The sequence below is a fragment of the Odontomachus brunneus genome, unplaced genomic scaffold (genome assembly GCF_010583005.1).
Source record: "Odontomachus brunneus isolate Ranch 3 - 2012 unplaced genomic scaffold, Obru_v1 Obru_scaffold_020, whole genome shotgun sequence".
NCBI lineage: Eukaryota > Metazoa > Arthropoda > Insecta > Hymenoptera > Formicidae > Odontomachus > Odontomachus brunneus.
This window is the reverse complement of record NW_022639470.1, coordinates 1,352,839-1,365,244: the sequence shown is the minus strand read 5'-3', so window position 1 is coordinate 1,365,244 and position 12,406 is coordinate 1,352,839. Positions and strand designations below refer to the sequence as shown.

General features: G+C 41.4%; 1 protein-coding gene across 1 annotated transcript in view; it reads right to left on the bottom strand.

Annotated features, from left to right (window-relative positions):
• Positions 1–9,992, bottom strand: part of LOC116842047 (ABC transporter G family member 9) — a 314,419-nt gene extending 304,427 nt beyond the window's left edge. The window contains exon 1 of the mRNA XM_032810693.1: positions 9,571–9,992. The gene's annotated coding sequence lies outside the window, so the exon portion shown is untranslated. The remainder of the gene's footprint in view (positions 1–9,570) is intronic.
• Positions 9,993–12,406: the final 2,414 nt, after the last annotated feature.

The window sequence follows — 12,406 nt, the reverse complement described above, 5'->3', positions numbered from 1 at the left end:
CTCTCTCTCTCTCTCTCTCTCTCTCTCTCTCTCTCTCTCTCTCTCTCTCTCTCTCTTTCTCTCTGAGTCTACGCGCGATTTAATTATTTTTCAATCCGTTTCGCCATCCAGCTTAATCATCTGTCACGTAACGCACACGCGTAGGCAGCCTTCACAGGGAGAAAAAGAAAATGATTTCCTCAAGGTGAATCACGCGTGTAACTAGGTATAACTACGTGGTATTTACGATAGCGCGAAATTATGACGTTTGTACAACGGTAAATTATGCAACGAGTCCAAGCATCCCGTAATTTTCAGCGTGATACGTGTAACCATTGTGCAGCATTGTTCTCGTGTCCGACGCGAGGAAGGCGAGCGCGGACGTTATCGAATAATAATCTCTCCTACTGAACATCTGACCAAATATTGCACCGGCGACGCGACCACGATTACGTCGTCGCATAATTGCGACGTAACCAATAGAGAACTTCGCAATTTTAGCGCACACTATCGACCTGGGTTCATTGCACCCGTTATTCTGAAATTCCAGAAATCTTTATGCGCTGTCTAATCGGCTGACTGCTTTACAAAGCGATACGACGCGATTATGGACGATTGTATCATTGACAATTATTTGATAATTATTTGATAACGCTGGTCTACAAAAAAAAATACTTCTTTTTGTCACATGGATCAAATTATGTTGATTTATAGCTACACATTTTTTACTTCAAATTAAAGAACGCAAGCAGATATTTTTGTTTCCAGAGTTTTCTCCATGAGATAATTTTTAAGTTTCAAGACAACTGATTTTTTTTTACATATACACAAAAATATATATATTGCATTCAAGTTATGAATGCTACTTGAATGTTACTTGTTTCAAGTATTTCATAGGTCTACATATCTGCGAATCTCATCATGATCATGATCTATCAAGTTTGTCCAAAATATATTTTAAATTCTAGTAGGTTTAGCATCTCAATCAAGAAAATTAAATTAAAACAAAAATTAGATTTGCTTACTTGCGAAAAAGTTGAATCATTGTTTCCTTCGATAAAGTTTTATAATATTCTTGTCGAGACAATAAATTCTTCTTTTGAGTATGTGATAATGAGTTTTCCTAAAACTTGTTGTGATATTTTTTAAGACCATTATCAAGAAAATATATTTTTTTTAAGATAAACATTATTAAAAAAAAAGTTTAAAAAAAGAAAAGTTTTTCTTAGCAGTAGAATGTTATTTTTTATGTATATACAGATATGGTTTATTTAACCTTATAATATAGAAGCTATTAATTTCCTGTTATATTTAGCTTATAGTATTACTCCTTCAAAAATAAAAAAAGATGTATATCAATTTTTAACACATTTTGTGTTTATATAATTGAAGAAAAATCGCATAAAAGGAGAAAAATCGTGGATCTCTCTCTCTCTATGTAATGAATTTTTATAGATAAATAAATTTCTCAAACACTTTTTCATTATAAAAAAATTTAAATATATAATAATTTTCAAAAAAAAGTACTTTAATAATAAAAAAAAAAATTGAAATTATATTGCATGGAATATCCCATATATAATATATTATGTCTCTCTAAAACAACAGTTACAAAAAAATTATGAATAATGGTCAAATCCTAAACTTATATTTCCAGAATTTTCGTATAAAAGTACACAAGAAACATTAGAAATTCCGTGTGACAAATTACTTGACCAAATGACAAATTATGTTGACCAGAGTAATTGTTTGATAGTCGCGACCGATGGAAATTCGCAATTTTGGGGAGTCAGAACACTATCGATCAGGGTTCATTATATCTGTTATTGAGAAATTGCCTATGCTATCTAATTGGCCGACCGTTTTATACGACGCGATTAGCGATCGTATCGCTGATAATTATTTGCTGATTATCCCGCTAATTCGCCGCGGTCGCGTTATTTCGTCATCTATCGTTTCACGATCTGAAAGATCTTGCAAGGTTCACGCAGATCTCGCGATTATGCAACGCCAATGTATTATACAATTTCCTTGGACTTGAATGCAATGACATGAAAGAAAGAGAAGATGACAGAGACAGAGGGAAGGAGGAGGAGGAGCGAGCAGAAGGGGAGGAAGAGAGAAAAATCGCGTACGAGCTTGTCTCAATCCGCCCGATTAGAATGTACGACTCGCGCGCTATTGGAATCGTTCCAAAGTCAATTTGTTCCTTTCGACGCTAAAGTCGGCGCGCCTAATTGTTCGCGTAACTCGAAACTTATGCCGACTACGATCGCTAGGGGCGCGATGAGAAACGTGCCGGCCGTAAACACGATAAGATCAAGACTCGAGAAACTGCTCGGAATCGTTTCGCGAAATCGATCCAACCGACGCGGACGTCGCCGTGGCAATCTGATTTTCCGCGACAGTCGTCTTTCTCGTCGTCGCATTTAACGGTGACACTGAGAAAAAAGCAATTGGATCGGCAAAATCGGCAGCCAACCGCCTTCAAAGAAATGTATCTATTGATTGGACAAATTAGTGCAACAATACGTTACCTTGATATATATTCAGCCAGCGGCACACGGTGCATTGTTTTCGTGCTGGATTGCTTGCTGGATGGAAATACTCTGTTTTGATTAGTGTATTTCCATCCATCTTTTCAGAAATGCATCAATCAGCAAGCAATCCAGCATGAAAACGAGCACCGTGTGCCGCTGGCTTTAGTTTGTTGCAAAAATTAAATAACCGTTAAATAATTCAGTTTTTTACTGTGCAAGTGGCGTTGTATACAGGGTGCGGCAAAAATATCGGACCGATAAAATATCTCGTAAAATATAAGTTTTACAGAAAATTGTTTTAGATAAAAGTTATAGGGCTTAGGAAGATCTATTTACTGATTTTAACAGTTTGACCTTGGGTGGCGCCGCCAAAGTCAGGTCGAGGTCAACTTTGCTTTTTTAAATAGAAACATATATTTTTTATTACGGAATTTTATTCTACATAATGAAACAAACAACTTTTATTTGAAAAAAATTTTTATATGACTTCCATTTTCTAAGATATTTACGGAAATATCTACAAAATTATTGGTTTCAATAATTTTTTACTCGAATTCTATCAACTTTACCGAAAAATAGCAAGAGATAAAAATTATTTATTTTCCTTTCATAGAGCTTTGAGAATTTTTCAAAATTTTTTAATTAACTTTTTAGTACTGCATTTTCTTGAAGTTATTTTACCGGTTTCTTGAAAATATTTTACCGGTTCGATAATTTTGCCGCACCCTGTATGTATCATTTGAAAAGCGCGTGTCTCCCACATTAATGTGTGTGCATTGCCTCACTTATAACGCACGGTATATGGTTTCGCTCATTTTTAATTCAAGACTCGAAAAATAAGGAAATTTGCATGATTTATTTATACGAATTCAAACTCGGTCATAGCGCGGCCGAGATAACATGAAACATTAATATGACATTTGGCGATGATATTGATTGACGACGATATGAGTAATCGCAGTACCTGGAGTTAACCTGGAAAATTTAGGTCTGATAATATAGTTCTTGAAAATATATCTAATTTTGGAAATTTTAAAGGCTATGGTCGAAGGAAATTTGCGTCTGGCAGTTTGAGAAATCTCCGGGATAACCAAAATTCATTATTCAACAGTTTCCCGATATCTAAAAGCCTGAAGAAAATAAAAAACCTGAACAAATTGGACCCATGTGAATTCACCGAGAGGTATATGATTCGGCGTTTAGGGATCAGTTTTTCTTTGCTGTGAAGTGCGCGAAGTTCTCTCTCACTCTCCTTACTCGCCTGACTTTTCGCCAACCACTTATTTAACCTCGACGGATTTTGGGAAGAAAACAGTTTTCAAAAGTGAAGTCAATGTAAAAAGGATGATGAATTTATTACTTCTCGTTCTTTTGGTTTCTCTGAAAAAGGCATCAATGCGCTTGTATCGCGTTGAAAGAAGTGTATTGAAGCGGGTGGAAACTATTTTGGTTAATAAAGTATGTTTTCTTAAGTTCATACAACAAAAGCTTAAATTGAAAATCCATAAACGACCATTTTATTTATAACAACTTAATAGTTACTAACCAAATTGAATCAATTGATAATTCGTCACAGCAACTATACAGAGTGTCCGACAACTCGTTACGGAAACACGGTGTGCTCCGGAGTAGAACATATCAACCTGAGTCCCTTACACGGAAAAAAAAATTTAGTCGAATTAACCAGATTTCTGATGAAATACGGACGAACCAGAAATTCTCGTTGAAGTTATTAAAATTATGTTGAAATTAACAAGATTTCTGCGTAACTTGATTCTGGTATGGAAATGGAATTTTCTGGTTTGTCATATTTCCCCAGAAATGTGGTTAATTCAACCAAACGTTTTTCCGTGTATCACTTTTTGAAAATTTCATGTTATTAATGAAAAAAAATTGACGAACCAGAGCGCACGATGTTGTGAGGTGAGTTCTGTAAGCGCGAAATCTTATCGATAATGATTGAAACGCTGACTGTTTCTCAGCGATACGTCGAGAAACGAAATTTCATTATGTAATTTGGTAATCTCTTTTTTATTCTGAAAACTAGTGAGAACTTTTCTGTGAAGAGCAACTATCTGCTGAATAAATAGTCTATAAAGAGAGAGCGGCCAACTGGTCACGTGTCAACGTCTTCTGATTGGCTGATGAGTCTATTACTTCCACGAGTTCTTTGACTGATTGACAATTATGGCTGTTTTCCAAAATACACGAGCAGTACTAAAATCGATAGTTCATACACTAAACATTTTCAGTGCTGTTATTTTCAGTGAAGTAAATTTTGGAACACAGCCGTACTCGCTAGCCAATAAAAGAATTCGCTCATATAGAACACAAATAGAATGACGTTGGTTACGACCTGAGTAAAGTTTTAACATAACTTAAAAAGAAAGATTTGTAATTAATATTAATTAATTAATATTAATTAAAATGTTTTCTTTGAATTAATTAATATAAAACAAAAGCATGTTTTCATTATTTAGTACCAAATAATTAAACATCACAGCAAGCTAATGCAATACAACGAGTTATTTTAATTAAAATAATTTGGAATATTAATTTATCAAGTATATTCTTTACATTAAGGATTATTTCGATTAATTCTAAGTAAACTAATTTTTCTTAGTTGATTATCGATTAGTTAATCAGAATTAGTCGCAATGACCCTACAAAATTAGTAAGTGAACGTAGAAAAAACTACTTTAATTTTTATTCCGCTTGCTTGAACACAGTAAATATATCAATTTTGTTTGTGAAAGATTATATTTTATTTTGTGCGATATTATATTTTATTTTGTGCAATAGTAATGCTAATAAAAGTAATTGTACTTATGAATCTTATATTTATACATAAAGCAATGTTTATAAGTTATATTAATTGTTTCCGTTTTGCGATAGTCCGTAACTTAGTTATTCCTGAGGGAAAAAAACATGATTGTTCCAAGATTAATCAAATTAAAAATTAGAAATGCGGGACAGTTGGTGTTAAATTATATTACTTTGATGAAATGCCAAATGTCTTTGATGAAGGATGGAGAAATTTGGAAACTATATGCTCAAAAAGATTGGTGGAAAAGCATGATTTTGATCTTGCAATATTGCTCTGCGTTTAGATGTCAATCATTATTCATCCGTGCTAAGAAGCAGTCGCGCATTTCAGCCATTTTCAATCTTCCTTCATTAATGTCTCTAGATTTTATGACATCATTGTTTGAAAAATGATAAGGGACCTCTTGCTCAATTTGATGTGTTCCACCTCGCGACTCCATAGCGAGTTGTCGGACACCCTGTACCATTCGTTCAATCGACCAAACGCTTTGCTTGAACGAATTCTGTTCGTTTCAAGCAAGATCTCATTACCTCAAACGCATATTTTTTTTCTCAGTCGAGAGGGACGGTGAGCTTTTCACGCGCGCACGCTCGAATAAACAAATTACGAAATGCCTCTGCCCTCCGTCCGCCTCCTATCCCGGCGAAATCGGTGCGTGTATGTCTGAATTGCAAAAGGTCACATTACCTATTTATGATATTCGGGCCTCGTGGAGCAATTGACCGTCGCGAGCGATATCGATGTAAATTCGTGAGGTTGTGAAATCGTAAAAGATATCGCTCGCTCGCTCGCGTCTTCGGGCGCCAGCGCAATGCTGCCGGACACGCGCGACCTACATTAATCAATCTCCGATTATTATCACGAGACGAGTTTAATTCTAACGTTTCCGACGAAGGTCGCTGTATCATGAGAACAGCGGACAACGACGGCGGCGACGGCGGCGGTGGCGGCCTTGACCGCCTCGTTGAATGTCGCGTAATAGATTTTACGCGTTGCACGTTGTGTAGCGAGGAAATGATAATTCGAGAGATATTAACGGTACGCGAGTTGTGTGTGCGAGTTGCAGCGCGCCGGCGAGCTACTCGCTCGAAAGCGCGCGACTTTCGACACGAAGCGACGTTTATTTCTACGAATTGCAACTCGTCCGTTGTCACGCGTACACGATAAATTCTCATTACGAGACCTCTGCCTCTCCCCCCAAACTCTGCCCTCTCTCATTCTCTTTCTCTCTCTCGCTGTTTCTCCTTAATGCACGGCGCAGCATAGGTATGGAGTGTCGCGCAAATCTCGCGCGTAATCTCTCGAAGATGAGATTAATATTTCCCTAGCCGTAAGTAAATCCGCATATATTTCGCGTAAAGTGGCAGTGCGACTCCCTCCCTCTCTCTCTCTCTCTCTCTCTCTCTATCTCTCCCCTCTCTCTCTCTCTCTCTCTCTCTCTACACAACAGTATTAAACCCGCCTTCTTTCAGACCCTCCACGACCCAGGCGCGCTTTTCCTCACACACTCACGCACAATTTTGTTGTAATAAGTCTGCGGGCGCGAAAGCAGAAAAGAATAATGACCGACAAATTGAATTCCTATCGATCGCCGAGCGCGACCCAGCGCCGGTCCGTTACCATCCACGCTTTCTCACGACAACGGTGACGAGACAATTAAACTCGTTTGACAATGACGACGACGACGACGACGATGACGATGACAACGACGACGACGATGATGATGATGACCACGACGACGACGACGACGACGAGGAGGAGGAGGATGATGTCCGAGAAGTGCGGCGCGCTCCGGCGCCGCGGAGCGTTAATCACTACGGATCGAAGGGTCGCCGACGAGTACGTACCTGGTGGGCTCGCGTCGACGGATTTACCGGCGGCCGTTGGCCCCTGTGTGCCGTGGCAGTCGTCGACGCCGGTAGCGCGATATACGACGGAACGAGCCGCTGTATCCCGAGCGGAACGTGACTCGACTCACTGCTCCTCGGCTTCGCTTTCGTCGAGCAGCAGCCAGCGCGCAGCAGCCGGCAGCACCTCCGTCGTCGCCAGTATCTTCTTGACCGCCATCGTCGTCGTCGTCGTCGTCGTTGTCATCATCGTCGTCGTCGCCGTCGTCGTCGTCGTCGTCGTCGTCGTCATCGTCGTCGCCTTCCTCCTGCTCCTCCTCCTCGTCGTCGTTGCTCCTGTCACGCGCACTCTACTATTCACCACCAGCGGGCACGAGCATGCGGCCATCGCGCGGCGGCGCGCAGTCAACGAACCCGCATTTCTTTTCGGCCTGAACTTTTGTTTTCCCTTTTTTCCCCTCTTTCTCCTGTTCAAAAGAGAGAGAAACGCGCGCGCGAGAGAGAAAGAGAGAGAGAGAGAGAGAGAGAAGGCGCGGTTGCGCCGCGTATCGTATCGCTTATATCCGCGGATCTCTTTGCCGGCACACGCGGATCCCTCGCGCTGCTCGCGCACGTACACAGATATATATATATATATATATATATATATATATATAACATATATATATATATATAACATATATATATATGTATACACATATGTGTATATAAGGTGTATCCCGGTGGCCGCTTTATACATCAGGAACAGAGTCGAGCCTCTCCCGGTGTCACTGGCTGCTGTTGCTGCTTCTTCTTCTTCCTCCACTTTCCGCTCCTTCTTTTCCTCCAACTCCTGCTCCTCCTACTCCTCCTGCTCTTCTGCGCGCTGTCGTCTCTATCGCGCGCTCGCGTATCCGCGCATACTCGCGCACCTGCAAGGCTCTAAACGCCCGCTCGCGCGCATATGCGACGTCCCTTGAGATGTGTGTGTGTGTGTGTGTGTATACGTTGTATGTATATATGCGCTCATGTGTATGTATGTATGTGTGCGCTAAAGCGCCGAGTACACACGAGCCGGCGCACGCGCGCGTTTCACGTTTCTCCTCGCTTTCGCACGTGCATATACGTACGTTGCAGCCGAGGAAGAGAGAAAGAGAGAGGATGAAGGAGAAGGAGAGAAGCACGTTCTCCCTCCTCGTTGCTCTCACGACGACGACGACGGCGGTGGCGGCGGCGGCGGCGCGCAATCGTTCACTGACCCGCTCTCACCGACACGAGTTCTCGCGACGCACACATACATACACACATACACACACAGGCGGCCACGACCGATTCGATTTTCCGATGCAATTTTTCCCGTCGGCAGAAACGAGAGCGGCGAGCTCGGGAGGCGGTGCACTCGGTCTCCTCGTCTCGTTGCCGTCGAGATGCGCTCTTCGCGTTCGTTCTGCTTTGCTCTGTTCTGTGCCGTTCTCGAGAACAGCGAGACATTTCCGTTTCGAATAACGAGAAACGAAGCGATGTGACCAATGGTACATCTCTCTCCTGTCGATTACGAGTTCCTCTTTTCCCTGTTCCTTCTGCCCCTCGTGCAATACCATTTTCGGAACGGTCGCAGAATTCACACAGGTGTGTGTGTGTGTGTGTGTATGTATGTGTACGTTGTGTGGACGCGCAGCGTCGGGAATGTCTTTTGGTTAGGCGGCGGCGAGGATGAAACGCGAGAGACGTTTTCTGGGCAACGATGCGCACTCGCTCGCGACGACGACGATGACAATTCGCGCGCAAGTTATCACCGCGCGCGGTGCAGGAGGCAGCGCAGTGGCGACGGCGACGACGACGACGGCGCCGTAATAACTTGCACCTGTCGCAAGAGCGTGAAGTTGTCGCCGCATGAAGTCGTCCGGCTCCTAGCTTCCTTCGCTCTCGACTCCTCCTCCTCTTTCATAAACATGCCCGCGTTCCGCCCGCCGTCTAATAGCATATTAGCTCGCGGGATTGTTTCCCCGAGGCCGTTCGTCGTCTCGTTGGATTCGGCCAGTTATTTACCCATCCCCCTCGCGGCTAACGCGAAAACCGGCCACCCTGCCGTGCGACTCAAGTCAATGTAAGTCGCGTTCCACTTGCGAATTCGCTGCGTTTACCGTCTCGACGTCGTCACCGCCGCCCGCCTGCCTGCCTGCCTGCCTTCCTTCCTTCTCTCTTTCTTTCTTCCCTTCCTCCCTGCGTCGGTTATTCCCCATTAATTATTCTCACGGCTCCGTCGCTCGATACCGCTTATACTTTTCCGTAGTCGCTAATTAGCTCGCGTTACTTTCAACATGATTACGCGCGCCCCAACTTCTCTCTCTCTTTCTTCCAATTGGAATCGTTCGCATCGCTCGCTCTGTATATTTACCTTCTACTTCCGACTCCCGTGACGGTGCTCATAGCCGGCGAGCTCTCTTATCACCGATATCTCTCGGCTTCTTCCCGAGGATCGTGTCCCCGCGCATCTCCCGCTCCGCCGCCGATATGTTCTCCTCTCGTCCCGAAAGCACCCGCAATAAACTGGTATATCCCTCACATCGTCGCGCTTCTCCCCAGTCGAGGCACCCCCGTGATCGAGCCCGATAAGATCGCGATTCACGTCGCCGACCGGCCGTGCGGAAATATCGCACGTGAATATACGGATTCTGTGTATGCAAAGTCACACCCCGGGGCCGTTCACCGATATCGTTCTTGGCGTTTTTCTTTTCTTTTTTTTTTTTTTTTCGATCCCGTGATCGCTCACTCGCTCGTTCGCTCGCTCGTTCGCGCTCGACCACACGACACGTTCGCGGCGCGACGGTCGGATGTAGACTGAATCGGTCGCTACTCATGTATCGGTCTGAACGTATCCGCGAGCCTCCTCCCTCCGTCGACCCTTCTCCCTCTCTCCCTCACCCACCCACCCTCTCTCTCTCCCCCCTCCTGCGCCGCCACTCTTTCTCTCGCTTCTTTTACCACTCTCGCGTCGCGGCTATCAGCTCGTGCCAGACCTCAGGCTCGTTTTTACTGACCGAACACGGTCTCCCGATATATCGCGAGATTTACAGGAAAAATCTTACGGCCGGAAAGGAAGGAAAAAGTATACGGGCACTTCGCACGGGAGAAAAAGTGCGCCTTTCGAGACACATCTGTGAATTGTGCGGCTAGGGAAAATCTCTGCGCAATGTTTATAACCCTAGAACCCTTAACATGGATAAATAAATAAATAAATAAATAAGTAAGAAAGTGGAAGTAAATCTATAAAACAAAACATAAGGGAGAGTCAATGGAAAGGAGGGGAGAAAGAATTTTTTAAGAAATTTTTTAACAAGAAAAGAAGGGAAGAGCCATGATTTAAAGGGAGAAACGACATAAAAGGTTTTAGTACAATGGTGAACAGGATAATAGCAAATCATTACAACTTGAAAGAGTCATTAGGTAGAAAGAAAATTATAGGTGCGAAGAGATATGATTGCGGAGCAGAGAAAGAAAATATTAACCATGTATCCTATAGATGTACTCTATAGATATAGCGAGAAATATGATGAAGAAAGCAAATTTATGTTTAGGAAGATAGAAAAGAAAAAAATGAGTTTAGGTGTAGACAAAATAATTAGAAATAGAAATTAGGAAAAATACAATTAAGATAATTTATCTTTTCTTAAGGAAAATAAACGAATATAATAGAATTAAGTAGAGAATATTTTACTTTACAGAAGACTAGAAGAAAAAAACTCATAAGCTGCATAGCCGCAAATATTATCGAGGAAGGTTTGGTGGTATACCCACCAAAATTAGAAAAAAAATAAAACATGGGTAAAATTTCACCAGACCAACTTTTCAAACGTTACTGTTGTTCAAACATATGTTGTTTTGTTTTTCCATTATAACTTTTTTCAACTTCATAGAATCGTAAGAATATTAAGGGCCGGTTTTTCAATAGCAGTTTAAATTTGGATTCAAGTTTAAACTCTATTCTAACAATACGTTTGTTTTGTTTAAACAGAGTTTAAGTTTAAATTTAAACTATCATTGAAAAAAGCCGGCCCTAATAGATTCATATTTCTCTCTCACTCGATGTTTTCTACACTGATTAAAACAAAAGGATTGAATTTCGATTATTTTTTCAGAAGTTATGAGCAAATAAAATGCGCTGGAAAATTTATCCGTGTTTAGAGTTTACGTAACTTTTTGATGTTTGGAGTTCTAGGGTTAAACATACATTTCGAGGGCCTAGGAAAGGTGCCAAAATCCAAAACGCGAGGGATGCTTGTTTGGACAAATGTATGTTTTAACACCCTACGCATGAGGCACTGTCAAGAAGATTTGTTAGGAATTGACAGTACAGCCACCAAGGCAGTCAAAATCACGAGTATAATATCTTGCGGAAAATTGCTCTCAAATTTATAATGGTGTAGCTTATACTTTTAAGGTAAAAGCATCAATCCTCGGACATATACATAATCTTGGGCGTTCTTGTTGATTTAATTCTTAAATATTATAAAAATAGTATTTAAAGTCTCCACGTAGAATATATGTATGTATTCAATATATACATTTTTTATGTTGAAAGTTTAAATATTCGTATTCTTAAAAACTAAAACTTAAAAATTAATTAAAATCTTATTGTTCCTAATTGTTCTTAAAAATAAGAACAATTAGGTTTCGGGCATTAGATACTTTTACTTTCATTGACATTCAATTAAACTAAAAAGAATAAGTAAACTATAATTTCCTTGCATTGCATTTTTTCAAAAAACCTATCATTTGTTGTCCCCTCTGACAGAAATAGGTCGTTAATTGCCGGCAGTGGTAAAAAAATACACAGATATTGCCTCACAGAGTGCGAAGTTTCTTTGGACATACATAATCATTTCTGCGGATTATTACAATAGCGCGGCAACTGAACGCATCCGAGCTGTGAATCGAAGAGGATTAAGTGTAAAGGATATATAATACACCTATACATATGTTATTGCTGCAACACATTAAACGTGAACGTTACGTTCTGAGATACTAATCACCGGTGGAGATTATCGCGCATGCGATAGAGCGGAAAGTAATGTGCGATGTGCATTGCACGTCTTTTTCGCTGAGCAGCAGCGACAAACGGCGGCGGTACGCGACATTCATGAATGACAAAACGGCACAAAGCAGAGAGAGAGAGAGAGAGAGAGAGAGAGAGAGAGAGAGAGAGAGAGAGAGAGAGAGAGAGAGAGAGAGAG